Below are 11,711 nucleotides of genomic sequence, written 5' to 3' on the forward strand. Positions count from 1 at the left end.
TATATCAATCACCTGGGGCTAAAATTTGCTAAAAGTCAGCGAAGTGTCAATTTCAAAGGGCTTCATGGTTTTTTTTTCTGTGACCTCAACCAAGTTATATCACACAATTCTTTGCTGTTCATACGTACACCATACCACTGCAGCACTCTGCTTGTATTAATCAGGCACTCACCAGCAGTGGAAGTACTTATTATTGTTCAGACCTTCAGGGATTTGAGCCACTGGCACCACATTTACAGTCCATTATGACCCAGGTCAGATGCTGCCAGGAAAGAATAGCCCCTCACAGTGTAAATAGCGAGAGAGAAACGAGAAAGAAAAGCGCCTGAGGGCACAGAGGTAGCATAATGACAGGCATTGGATAGAATCTCTCAGTCACAAATGTATTACCTGTTTACAAAATCACCTGTCTGATCAATTGTCATAACAACAGAAGCTGCAAGAAAAAGCTACAAAGGTGACCTGTCCTTCATGCCATACCTTGTTAGAATCCTGTCAAAGGGATTGCAATTCTTTCCCTAACGTCCAGCATAGAATAACAGCTTGTCCTAATTTGATTTAGGAGCATTGCATGTTGGAAAGCCTTCAAATAGCTGATTATATTAACTTGTATTGAATAACAGGAAATGTGAAGAAATAACTAACAGATAAGCTATGTTTGCTTCTGGGAATAAACAGAGAATTACTTACCTTTCAAACAAAAGCAGATTTAAGTCAATGATTAATGAGCGACTTTGCCCAGGTCACATCTGTCGAAAGTAGCTGTCCGGCTTGTTGTTCCCCCATGCTGAAGGTGATGTTCCTCAGCACAATGTACTCTCCTTTAATGGAAGACTGCTCCCAACTCTTCAGCATCACATTGCCTCCAGTTGTGCAGGTTACGATTATGTGGCATGCTCTCTGGGCTGCACTGCCAGGTGGCCCAGAGTATTCTAAAATTGGAACCGCCTCTTTAGCAGGCCTATTATTTGCTCCACCATGGCCCTGATGAAAATATGGAAAATATTGCCCATGCCCAGCCTCAGCCATGGAGCTGCATCAGAATCATGGAAGCAAAGAGTATCCCTTGTCTCCCAGCAGTCATCCTTGCAAGTTATCCACCCCTTGAAATGAAACAGAGACATGACTGTTATGAAAGAACTTGATAAGGAAGAAGAGCAGTGGTTTTTAGCAAATCCAATGGGAGCAATTCAGCTGCAGCCCTCGAGGAATATAGGAAGTGCAGGAGGAAACTTAGGAAAGCAATTAGAAAAGGACTTGTAGGCAGGTTTACGAAGAACCTTAAGATATTTTGTGAATACATTAAAGGGAAGAGGTTGATCAGGAAAAGAGTAGGGACCAAGAAGAAAACTGTGAAGACGCAGGATATTGAAGGGTGTAGAATGAATACTTGTCTTCAGTCTTCACTCTGGAAAAGGTGAATGTAGGTATAGAATTCAGGAAAAGGAACGTGCAGAGTTTGACCCACAAAATGGGGAGGTGCTTGTGGTTCTGTTGGTCTTAAAAACAGACAAATCCCCTGGTCCAGATGAATTGCATTCCAGGCTGCTGTATGAGGCAAAGCAGGAAATCGTAGGGGCTCTGACACAAATTTTTAATTCCTCTCTGGCCACTGAAAGTGCCAGAGGACAGGCGGATGGCTTTATGTGGGGTTTTTAGGAATGGTGTTGGAAATGAATCAGTAAATTACTGACTGGTGAGTCTCACATCAGTGGTAGGGAAACTATTGGAGAAAATCCTAAAGGAGTGACTTAATACCCAATTGGTAAGGCATAGGTTAATTAGGGACAGTCAGCATCGCTTTATCAGAGGGAAGTCATACGAACAAATATGATCACATTTTCAGAAAATTATAACAAATGTGTGGATGAGGTAAGTTCAGTTGATGTGGTTTCTGTAGATTTTAGCAAAGCTTTGGACAAGGTCCCACATGGGAGACTGAGAACACTAAAGCACATGTAATTGAGGGAAACTAGGCAAAATGAATCCGAAACTGGCTTAGTAATAGGACACACAGGGTAATGGTAGAAGGCTGTTTGAGTGACTGGAGGCCGGTGTCCAACTGTGTTTCACAAGGATCAGTACTGGGACTCTTGTTGTTAGTTCTGTACATAAACTATATAGATGAAAATGTGGGGGGAATGTTAAATAGCAAAGAAGATGGTTGTAGGTTACAGGAAAATATAGGTAGGTTGTCAAATGGGCAGACCAGTGACAGAGATGGTATTTAACCCTGATAAGTGTGAGGTGATGCACTTTGGGAGAAGAAACATTTAATGAATGGCAGGACAATGGGTATCTTCGAGGAGCAGAGGGATCTTGGGGTAATTATTCACAGATTCCTGAGATCGGTAGAGCACGTGAATAGACTAATTAAGAAGGCATATGGGACACTTGCTTTCATCAGTCATCACACAGTGTGTAACAGCAAGGCGGTAATGTTGGAGTTGTACAGAGTGTTAGGCCACAGCTGGAGAACTGAGTGTGTTTCTGGTAACCTCACTACAGGAAGGTTATGATAGCATTGGAGAAGGTTTACCAGGATGTTGCCTGGGATGGTGAAATTGAGCTGTAAGGAGAGACTAGATTGGTTTGGATTGTTTTATTTAGAGCAGAGAAGATTGCAGGGGACCTGACTGAGGTGTATAAGATGATGATGGGTCTAGTCAGGGTTAACAGAGAGTATTTGTTCCCCTTGTTGATGGGTCAACAATAAGAGGGCATAGATTTAGGGTAAGGGGCAAAAAATTCAAAGGAGATTTGGGAGAAAATAAATGTTTTCACTTAGCAGTTGGTGGGAATCTGAAATGTATTGCTTGGGAAGGTAGTGGAGGCTGAAAATGTACAACCTTTTAAAAAAAAAATATTTGGATGACCAGTTCAAATATCATAATGCTCAAGGATATGAGAGAAGTGCAGGAAATTGGTTTACGCGCACTTTTAATGGTAGTTGTTAGTGCAAACTTGATGGACTGAAGGGCCTTTTCTGCACTCTATGTATATAAGGAAAGAGGCATCATGAAAGTTTCTAGGGTATTTGGAACAGCTTTTGAGGATGTGGTACCAATGACCACATGATGTAAATTTACTGAATGGAGTCCTATTCACTTGAAGTTTTCTACATTAACAGGACTATATCATAATGTGATGTATACAGTCTGTTACATGTACAGCTATTTTGGCAAAACCCAGGCCGCAGCACTAACTATTATGTTTTTTTTATTAAACAGTACAAAATACAAACAACATGAACTGCTGTATACAAGAAACAGCAATTTCATAGAGTCCCTCCAGTGTGGAAACAGGCCCTTCGGCCCAACAAGTCCACACTGACCCTCTGAACAGTATTCCACCCAAACCCATTCCCCTATGTTTACCCCTAACTAACACATCTCCAAACACTATGGGGCAATTTAGCATAACCAATTCACCTGACCTGCACAGCTTTGGATTGTGGGAGGAAACCAGAGCACCCAGAGGAAACCCATGCAGACACTGGGAGAATGTACAAACTCCACACAGGCAGTCACCCAAGGCTGGAATCGAACCTGGGTCCCTGGTGCTGTGAGGCAGTAGTGCTAGCCATTGAGCCACCACGTTGCCCTTTACAGGCGAAAGGGGCGGCAAGGCCAGAACCCAAACCCCACCATACAACCAGTTCACAGGGAAACAAGGGTGAACCTCGAATCTCACCTGACATTATCAAAAAAGAAACAGTAAATGTAATCATGTACAAGCAGTCCGATAAACCAAACAGCAAAACAGTGCATATAGTACAGACACCCCTGGCAACCCAGCAAACAACCCATCCCTCCCACCTCTGACCTCGTGCATCAGTAATGGCCTTGATATATTGATGATTGAGAGATCTTACACAAGTCCCCAGTAGGTCCTTGGAAGTAGCCAGTTACACGAGGTGACCGATGTGCTGAAGTTTGACAGCTATGGTATGTGACAGCCATTACCTCAGTGATACATTATGCTCCAGCATATGACAATGTGCCAATTTTCCAGGACATTCTCAGTTTGTGGTGACCACGTCCCCAGCTGATTTGCAGGAAATGGCTTTGAGGATGATAGACACTGGGCTTCCTGCATCTCCTCTGCAACCTGAAAGGAATTTCCGCTGTCATTTCTCCATTTGAGGCTGTTCGGCAACTGCTAGAGGTTCCTGATATTTCTGGTCTTACTGATATATCTGTTCCTCCTCAATTTCTCTGTGCCTTCATTGAACCGTGGCCATTCTGCTGTGGCTGGATCCATTGGTCATGGTTCCAATAATCCTTAGTGGCAATACCAGAAACACCACAGGTCCTTGGTAATGTAAACACTGCATTTGCACCACCTATAAATCACACCTACAAATTGTTCATGGGAAATCGTGTCTCACCAACTTAAGGTTTTTGAAGAAGTAACGAAGAGGACTAATGGGAGCAGAGCAGTGGACGTGATCTATATGGACTAAAGTAAGGCAATTGACAAGGTTCCCTATGGGAGAGTGGTTAGCAAGGTTAGATCACATGGAACACAGGGTGAACTAGCTAGCCATTTGGATACAGAACTGGCTCAAAGGTAGATGACAGAGGGTGGTGATGGAGGGTTCCTTTTCAGACTGGAGACCTGTGACCAGTGGTGTGCCATAAGGATCAGTGCTGGGTCCACTACGTTTTGTCATTTATATAAATGATTTACATGTGAACATAGTACGTTTGTAGATGATATCAAAGTTGGAGGTGTAATGGACAAGAAAGAAGGTTACCTCAGAGTACAATGGAATCTTGATCAGATGGACTAATGGGCTGAGGAGTGGCAGATGGAATTTAATTTAGATAAATGCGAGATGCTGCATTTTGAAAACGCAAATCATGACAGGACCTATACACTAATGGTAAGTCTCGGGGATTGTTGCAGAACAAAGAGACCTTGGAGTGCAGGTTCATAGTTCCTTGAAAGTGAAGTCACAGGTAGATAGGATAGTGAAAAAGGTATTTGGTATGCTTGCCTTTACCGGTCAGTGCATTGAGTATTGAAGTTGGGAGGTCATGTTGCAGCTGTACTTTTGGAATACTGCATGCAATTCTGATCTCTCTGCTATAGGAAGGATGTTGTGAAACTTAAAAGGGTTCAGAGAAAATATTCAAGGATGTTCCCAGCATTTGAGCTATAGGGAGAGGCTAAGGCTATTTTCCTTGGAGTGTTGGAGGCTGAAGGGTAAACTTAGAAATTTTCTAAAGTCATGAAGGGCATGGATAAGGTAAATAAACAAGGTCTTTTCCCTAGGTTGGGGGAATCCAAAACTAGAGGGCATAGGTTTAAGGTGAAAGGGCAAGTATTTAAAAGGGACCTAAGGAATAACTTATTCATGCAGAGGGTGGTGCATGTATCGAATGAACTGCCAGAGGAAGTGGTGGAGGCAGGTACAATTATAACCATTTAAAAGGCATCTGGATGGATAAATGAAAAGGAAGGATTTAAAGAGAAATGGGCCAAATGCTGGTAAATGGGATTAGATTAATTTAGGATATCTGGTCAGCATGGATGAGTTGGACTGAAGGGTCTGTTTCTGTGCTGTACAACTTTATGCCTCTATGACAGTTTAGCATACTCCACTGTACAGTGGCATGGAGGGCTATTAACAAATGAAGGTTTGGGTTGACATGTGGCAAGTAATATTTGTGCCACAGAAATTCCAGACAATGACCAATAAGAGAGAATCTAACCATCAGCGCTTGAGATTGAATAGTATATCTTCACTGAATCTCTCACTATGAACTTCTTCAGGGTTACCATTGACCAGAAACTCAACTGGATTTGCTATATAAGTACTGCAGCTACAGGAGCAAGTTTGAGGCCAAGAATACTGTAGCAAGTAACTCATCTGCCTGACTCCCCATAGTTTATCCATCACCTACAAAGCACAAGTCAGGAGTGTGATGGAATAATTCCCAATTGTTCAATAACACTCTAGAAGCTTGACATCTCCATGACAAAGCAGCCCACTTGATAGGTACCACATCCACGAGTATCCACTCCATCCACGAGTATCCACTCCCTCCACCACCCATGCTCAGGAGCAGCAGTTTGTAAACTCACAATAAGTTACCTTTAATTTGGCTACTTATTAAGAAATTTTACAATCAAGTTATTAAAAATGATTTAAACTTTATCACACATATCAAACAAAATAAGACCGCTCAAGTAAATAAGTTAAGCCTTACAACCCAGTTTGGCTATTATCTGATTAATTGTGGAATCTGACCAAGATTTCAACAAACAGTGGTCTGTACCTCGGAGTGTTCAGGCTTCGATCCTATGCAAAGTTGTTCTCCAGAGTTCTGCTAAAGTGGGCTTCTGGTGTTTGATTCTTATACAAGTTTTCTTCCGCCAGTCTCTGAGGTGGTATGTTGATGATTTCTTTAGAGTCTTTCATCTGAGTTCCTGCAAGTCTTCAACTGGCGTTGTTATTGAAAGTAATTTATTTGTTTTGTTATTACATTTGGCATTGATTGTCTGTTCAAAGACACAGCTTTCCTATGATTAACTTCTGCAGGGCAATCATTGTCCTTTGTGGGCATAATCCATCCAGTTTATCAGGCAGCTGTCAAAGCAGTTTTGTTTATGTAATCTCACCAAGACATGGCTAATTGTTTGAGTCTTTGTACAACAGTTTGTTTTTGTTCCTTAACAGTTTATTCCAGACAAAGTTATTGCTGTGTGTAACAGTTTTTTTTGTTGATTCATTCAGTCAGTCCATGAACAGTTATTAAAATGCTGATGTCTATAACATCGCAATACTATCTACAAAATTGTTTTCCCCACTATAGAATTCAATAAAATGCTGTGTGAAGCCATTGAAATGAAAATCTGATGAAATGCAAAAGGTCTTCGTACCATGACTTGAAAAATTCATTTTAAATGCTACTGATAGAAAATACACTAGTGCTAGCCACAGATTTGCTCTGAAGAATTCTATACATATTTGGTACGTATATAATATTTACAATAGTCTTAATATCAATAGCAAAATTCAGTGAAGTCTTGTGAAATGCTGCCATCTGGTGGAATTTTGATTGAAATTTTAATGAAACCTTAAGACTGAGTAAAAATATTTTGACGTACAATCAATTTAATTTTATAAGTTCTGCAATATAAACTCAAATTGAAAACTGATCAAAATCAGTAATCTGAACCCTATTTAAAATGGGTGTTATAAGAAGCTATATATGTTTCATGCTTTTGCCTGGAGAATGGGGATTGAATTTTGTGAATCAAGCTTTTAGAAATTTTAATACACTCAGTTAACAACTACTGTTTTAAAAGTAAAATATTCTTTTTGTATATTTTGTAAGTACAAATTTATTGGTAACAGACCGACAATGACACTCACTGAATCATACCTGGCAATGTGCCACTCAATACTCATCAAAGGTGCCAGTTTTAAGCCACATCGATTCAGAGAGAATCAAGAGATGGCTGAAGACACTGGATAATGCAAAGGCTATGGGCACTGACAACACTTCAGTAATAGAACAGAAGACTTGTGCTTCTGAAGTGGATGTGTTCCAAGTCAAACTGTTCCAGTACAGTTACACCACTGGGGCATCAACTGAACTATGGGAAAATTGCCCACATATGTCCTGTCCACAAAGATCAGGAGAGCCCAAACCAGTGAATTACTGCATTATTAATCTATTCTCAAACATTAGCAATGTGGTGAAAGAATTGTCAACAGTGCTATAAGGTGGCATAAAGTCAGCATTAACCTGCTCATTAACTCTCAGATTGAGTTCTACCAAGGCTAATCGACTCCTGAGGAGAAAATGAGGTCTACAGATGCTGGAGATCAGAGCTGAAAATGTGTTGCTGGAAAAGCGCAGCAGGTCAGGCAGCATCCAGGGAACAGGAGAATCGACATTTCGGGCATAAGCCAGCAACACATTTTCAGCTCTAATCGACTCCTGAACCTAACAGACTTTTAATCGAAACACAGAATAACAATCTGAACTCATGTGACTGCCCTTGACAGCAAAGGGTCACGTGATCGAGAATGGCATTGAGGAGCCCTAGCAAAACTCGAGTCCATGGAAATCAGGGGGATGAAGCTCTCTGATGATTGGAGTCATACTTAACATAAAGGAAGATGGCTGTGTTTGTTGGAGATCAATCATCTCAGGACATCTCTGCAGAGTTCCACAGGGAAGTATCCTAGGCCCAACCGTCTTCAGCTGCTTTATCAATGACCTTTCTTCCATCATAAGGTCAGAAGTGGGGATCTTCACTGATGTTCACTATTCGCACCTCCTCAGATACTGAAGCAGTCCATGTTCAAATGCAACAAGGTTTGGATAATATCCAGTCTTTGGTCTGACAAAGCCACACAAGTGCCAGACAATGACCATCTTTAAAGATCCCCACTTCTGACCTTATGATGGAAGGAAGGTCATTGATAAAGCAGCTGAAGATGATTGGGCATCTAACCACCATCTGTTGTCTTTTAATGACATTTAATGACAAATTCCCCACTATAAACATCCTGGGGGTTACCATTGATCAGAAGCTAAACTGGACCAGACATACAAATACAGCAACTGCAAAAGCAGGATAAGGCTGGGAATTCTGCAGTGAATAATTCACCTCCTGACTCTCCACCATCCATAAGTCAGGAGTGTGATGGAATACTGCCAACATGCCTGGGTGAGTGCAGCTCCAACAACAGGGCAATGCAGTAAACATTCAGAGTTATAGTAGTGGACTACAAAAGAACAACGATAGACTTAGCGAAATAAGAAAAGACATGACATATCTCATTTAATGCAGAATATTGTGAGTTTAATATGAAGGATAAGGCGATAATAATTTTAATGTAATGCAGGGACAAAATCTAAGGCAATCACATATAAAAATCTTCAAAGTTCATAGGACAAGATCAAAAATCTTACAGGATACTTGGTTCCCATAGAATCACAGAATTATTACGGTGAAGGAGGCCATTCAGCTCATCATACATGCACTAACCCTTCAAACAAGCATCTTTACCTCCTGCGAATCTCCTGCTTTTACCCCTTATCATGCACACTATCTCCATCCAAATAATTATCCAATAACCTCTGGAATGCCTCAATTGAACCTACCTCCACTATAATTCCAGGCAGTGCATTCCATAGGCTAACTACCCATTGTGTTGGTAATTTCTTTTGCCTTGTGTTTACTTATTTTGCACTCATTTAAAATTTAAGCCCTCTCATTCCTATACTCTCTGTAACAATTTCTCCCGACCCATTCAACCCAGCCCCTTCATGATTTTGAAAATTTCTATCAGCTTTCATCTCAGTTTTCTTCTCTCCAAGGAGAAAGGTCCCAGCTTCTTCAATCTATCCCCAGAACTGAACTTTCTCATCACTGGAATCATTCATGTAAATGGGGCAGCATGGTGGCTCAGTGGTTAGCACTGCTGCCCCACAGCACCAGGGACCCAGGCTCGATTCCAGCCTTGGATGATTGTCTGTGTGGAGTCACCACATTCTCCCCACATCTGTGTGCGTTTTCTCTGGGTGCTGTGGTTTCTCTCACAGTCCAAAGATGTGTAGGATAGGTGGATTGGCCATGCAAAATTGCCCATACTGTCCAGGGATGAGCAGTCTAGGTGGCCTATCTATGGGAAATGCAGGGTTACAGGGATAGGATGGGCCTGGGTGGGATGCTCTTTGGAGGATTGGTGTGGAGTCAATGGGCCGAATGGCCTGCTTCCACACTATAGGGATTCCATGGTTTTATGAAATAACTTCTGCCCTCTCTCCAATGCAGTCACATCTTTCCTTTGGTGTGGTGCCCATAACTGTACATAATAAACATTCTGTTTTATAAACACAAGCATACAATGGAGTTACAAAGAAGTCTTTATGGATCATTGGCCAGGCCTGAGCTGATGCATTGTGCTCAATTCAGGGCATTAAGAAGAATGTGAAGTTAACTGAAACAATGCAGAGGAGGTTTACCAAAGTTACACCAAGAGCAAGAGTTCTTAATTAAGAGAATAGAGAAGACAAACTTAATTGTTTTCCTTACAGCAGATACAGGAAAATTTACTGGAGTTGTTAAAGAGTTACAAGTGTTGCTATTGGATAAAAATGCTGTCTGCTTCCAATGGCTAAAGAGCCACAAGGGAGATGAGAGTTGATTTGACAATGTTATGATTTTGGAACAGACTGTCAAATTTAGTGATATGATCCAAGATAAGATCACCAAATTCTGTCCTGAGCTGGTTAGGGATCTGTAAACATTAAAGTGCACAAAAGGTGAGAACCAGGGAACTTATTAAGAGAACAAAGCCGCAGGATTCCCCGCTATCGAACAAACAGTAGTACACTTCACAAGTTCAAACAGTTATATAATCTACAATAAATGAACAGCATTTTTCTAACAGAATTAATATGTGGCAAACACGATGTAATCTTTTATTCCCCCTTTCCCTGGTCCATCTGGTTTACTCTGGATATCAATAACACAACGCAATCCTAATGAAGGAGTATACTCAAAGTTCTTTATTAAAGTACTCTACAAAAAGTACTGCAAAGGTCTTGCCGTACAACACTTTTAGGCACAAGTGAACCCATTTGCATGGACACATCCAAAAATCAGATCATAACTGATGGTCAGCCTGGCCTGTCTCAACTTCTAGTCACTGATCAAACAGCCTCAAGTTCCCTGGACTCGATACTTGCTGTGAGGTAAAGGATTATTTCTACTCTTTCCATTACAAAGAGGCTGTACATTTACACTCTCGATACTATCCCATCGCCAGCAAGTGATCAGTTTAATCACTGGCAAACATCACAAAGATGTTATGTTTTCCATATCGGTTTGATGAGTTAATTCATTATGATTTGTTTGTGTTTTGTTAGAAAAACATCTATTTCTTGTCTTTAATGAACTTTGACATGAAACTTTAGCTTGTGCTTGCTGTTCACAACTTTTACCTCATATAATATTTATAGAGCACAATTCTGTAATCATCACAAATGCAGATGATAAAAAGTCCACACCATTATCTCTGATTCACTCTGTCACTTTAAACAGAACTGCAGCATTTCTCGAGTCACTGTGGCAGGTCAGCCCATTGCAACCGAGTTACAATACTTGATGTAAACAAACACACATTCCTTCAGTAAAACACAGAAACATTTTAAACTTTTAACTTTCTAATCATTAGGTCATCACCAACTTTGTGTGTTCTCTCATTTCAATTAATTTTATTCAACTTCATTTCGGCTAAACCAGCAAATTGTAGTTTAATATCTACAATGGGTGATCAAACATCCACTGTACACATCAAGTAACAAATGCAATCCAGCCAGTTGCCAAGGATTTCTCAGCACCTCCTCCCAGATGTCAGTGACACAGTGGGTCATCAGCTCTCATTAAACATCATAAGGAATTAGAATTCTTCACTTTTGCTGAAATAGCCTTGAAATTCCCTCTTAAGAGCTGTTCTGTGATGGGCAGCCTCAGTGTTTGCTTCACTGGGTCAATCAACTTCCTTTCCCTGGGCCTACACTCCCATACACTCTGAAAACTGTTCTCCAACACATCAGCGCAATTCCAACTTTTCACCAAGAGCTGCAGAATCTGTGTCATTCAGTTGTCTTCAGTAAACAGCTCATTTCTTCATGGAGTTTGCTGCCCTCTCTCTTAGCACCTCCCTGAAACCAGGT

The 11,711-nt window shown here is 41.0% G+C and overlaps 1 long non-coding RNA gene across 1 annotated transcript in view; it reads right to left on the bottom strand.

The window, feature by feature from the left end:
• Positions 1-583, bottom strand: part of LOC122564888 — a 57,863-nt gene extending 57,280 nt beyond the window's left edge. Inside the window, exon 1 of the long non-coding RNA XR_006316035.1 lies at positions 481-583. This is a non-coding gene — a long non-coding RNA (uncharacterized LOC122564888). The remainder of the gene's footprint in view (positions 1-480) is intronic.
• Between the last annotated feature and the right edge of the window lie 11,128 nt (positions 584-11,711).

Source organism: Chiloscyllium plagiosum, chromosome 30 (assembly GCF_004010195.1).
Source record: "Chiloscyllium plagiosum isolate BGI_BamShark_2017 chromosome 30, ASM401019v2, whole genome shotgun sequence".
In the NCBI taxonomy this organism is placed as follows: Eukaryota; Metazoa; Chordata; class Chondrichthyes; order Orectolobiformes; family Hemiscylliidae; genus Chiloscyllium; species Chiloscyllium plagiosum.